This window comes from Dasypus novemcinctus, chromosome 7 (genome assembly GCF_030445035.2).
Source record: "Dasypus novemcinctus isolate mDasNov1 chromosome 7, mDasNov1.1.hap2, whole genome shotgun sequence".
Taxonomy (NCBI): Eukaryota; Metazoa; Chordata; class Mammalia; order Cingulata; family Dasypodidae; genus Dasypus; species Dasypus novemcinctus.
Window position 1 is genome coordinate 57,515,408 of NC_080679.1, and position 2,880 is coordinate 57,518,287.

General features: G+C 46.2%; 1 pseudogene; it reads right to left on the reverse strand.

The window, feature by feature from the left end:
• Positions 1–1,070: 1,070 nt before the first annotated feature.
• LOC101447678 (casein kinase I-like) lies at positions 1,071–2,442 on the reverse strand (annotated as a pseudogene).
• Between the last annotated feature and the right edge of the window lie 438 nt (positions 2,443–2,880).

Genomic DNA, 2,880 nt, shown 5'->3' on the forward strand with positions numbered 1-2,880 from the left:
AACAATTTGCATCGTCCTACTACTGTCTGAAGAACACAGTTTGCTTGTCAAGAAAGCTAATACACCAATGCACGGGGACAGCAGACTGCAGATTTCTCATAGCTTGTGTCTTAGTGTAACTTTCATAGGAGGGAGGGAGGAAGGAACCTGCACCCCGTGGCCAGCTGGGGATGGAGGCTGCACAGGCCACAGAGGAAGAGAAAGCCATACTACCAAACATGGCTGGTGGGTTGGAAAAATTCTTCTCCAGCCCAAGACTACCATCTTCCTCCTAACTTCTTGGCCACACCCCCAGCCTCTTAAACCCCTTCAGCAGACAAAGCCTTTGCTCACTAGCTTTTATGCTGGAAAGAGTTGAGGGTGGAGCAAGAATAAGGAGTAAACTAGGGGGAAGGAAGAGAATGATAGTCCTTGAGTTTTTGTAAATGACACTTTATTTTTTTTTTCATTTTTTTTCCAAATTCTACTCAATTTATTCATTTTTAAAAAAATATTACATTAAAAAAATATGAGGTCCCCATTCACCCCCACCGCCCCCACCCCACCAGTCCCCCCACAGTAACACTCTCCCCCATCATCATGACACATGCATTGCATCTGGTGAGTACATCTCTGGGCATCGCTGCACCCCATGGCCTGTGGTCCACACCATAGCCCACACTCTCCCACGTTCCATCCAGTGGGCCATAGGAGGACATACAATGTCCGGCAATTGTCCCTGGAGCACCACCCAGGACAACTCCAAGTCCCAAAAATGCCTCCACATCTCTGTAAATGAGACTTTAATTGTAAATAATGGGAAGGAGAGTCAACCAGGCAGCCCAAAGGGCAAGCAGTGGAGGAGCCTAAGCTCTGGAACCTGCTCAGAGCCTTAGGCAGGAGGGAACAGCCAATGACCCACTGGGTTCAGGCTGGCCACACTGGCTCTTTCTGGGGCATCTGTTTTCTTCTTTTTGGTTTGGATCTTACCCTCCCCCAAGAGAGGAGTCCCTTCCAATGAGAAATGGCAGGAGCTGCAGGTACAATCAAGTCAGAGTTCCCAGAGCCTGAGGACTCCAAAGAGGCACTGGTCACTTTTGGCACGGAACAGTCTTCTTTCTTTTTCTCTTAAAGAAACAGCAGCACTTAGCTTCTTCTACTACCTCCACCTCGGCCTGAGCTGTGATTGGTGCATTGGAATGGGCTCCAGTAGGGTCATGGGCATTCAGCTCTCCATTGGTTGAGCTAACAACCTGCACTGATCCCCCATGGTGATCTGCAGCCAAGTGAGACGTCAGGTACTAGATATTGGTCTGCCGGCTGGGCTGGATTTCCCACTCTCCTCGGCGCTCTGACGATGCAGTCTGATTTCGAAGAGGCTGCTGTTGTGATGGCCGCTCCCTGTGTGTGTGGCTTTCTCGAGTTATTGCAGATGCACCAGAAGCTACATGAACTGATCCTACTGGAGTAGGAATAGGCCTCCCGACTCAATCGTAGGCTTAGTCAAAGGTACAGCCTTTCCTTTCAAAGAGTTCTGTGAAGAGAGTCCGTAAGTATTTGTAGTCAGGCTTTTCAAAGAAGTCTAATCGCCTAACATATCGAAGATAGGTTGCCATCTCCTCTGGAAAGTTCTTACAGAGAGCTTCAATGAGAGTATTTCTTTTGGTGTCACCAATCTTTTGATATCTCTCTTCTAATGTATCAGCCTTGAGTTTTTGCCAGAGTAGGCTGCCTCGAAGGAAATACGTGAACATATGGCCTGGGGCTTCCAAATCATCAGACGGCTTTGCTCTTTGCCAAGATGCGTGTTGATAGACATATATCTCACAGTTCCAGTTAAACTTTTGTGCTCTCTATAAGGTATGTGTTTTTTGGTTTCAGGGTCAATGTATTCCTTGGCCAGTCCAAAGTCTATAATGTGTATAACATGCTCTTTCTTATTGCCTTGTCGGCCAATCAGGAAGTTCTCTGGCTTAACATCTCGATAAATGAGATTCTTTGAGTGCCCATATTCCATTTGAGAAAGCAACTGAATGGAGATCATTAACACTGTCTTCAAAGTAAAACTTCTGTCACAGAGGTCAAATCCTCTAAGCTAGGGCCAAGAAGCTCCAGCACCATGGTATTGTATTTCCCACAAGGTCCAAAGTAATATACCTGTGGGAGACCTTCACCTGCACTGCCAAGCTGTTTATAAAACCTGTACTCTAAATGAAGTTGTGGAGCATGTGATTTTATTGGTTCCAGTTTGATTGCTACATGTTCATTGGTGTAGAGATTTTTACCTAATCTGAGCTCTCCAAAGTTCCCACATCCTATCTTCTTGCCAACCCTGAAGTTGCGTCGCACCATAAGAACCCCAGATGTTGAGGAACCAGATGGTTGGGAGCAGTGTGCATTTCTTTGAGCCATGGGTTTCGTTGTCCGTTGTCTTTCATCCTTTTCCCTACTAGGATGGTCCATGATCATACGTGACAGTCTCTGCACAATGAGTAGGTTCAGTGTATATACCTCTCTTCAGTAAAAAGTATGTCCAAATGAACCATAGTCAGAGAAGGATAGAAAGTTCTTTTGGCACCATATTTATGTTTCTAATGTATCTCCAGGGGATGAAAAATCATTGATTAGTTCCTGTAGGGCATGTAGTCTGAAGGTCTCAAGCATAGGATGATATTTTGCAACCTCTTCAGCCCCATTGAGTCAAAAGTGAACTGGCCTCACAACTGTCCTCCTGATCCTGCCTTTCTCCTAGGCTCTGGTGCAGCGGGTGCAGTCCCCTCCTGGAGGTGCTGAGTGCTCCTCTACCCAACCGCAGTGGTGACTTCTCTCTTTCCCAGGAGCGGGAGGGAGGAGAGGCCAAAATATTTTTAATTTTGATGAGATCAAATTTATCTATTTTTT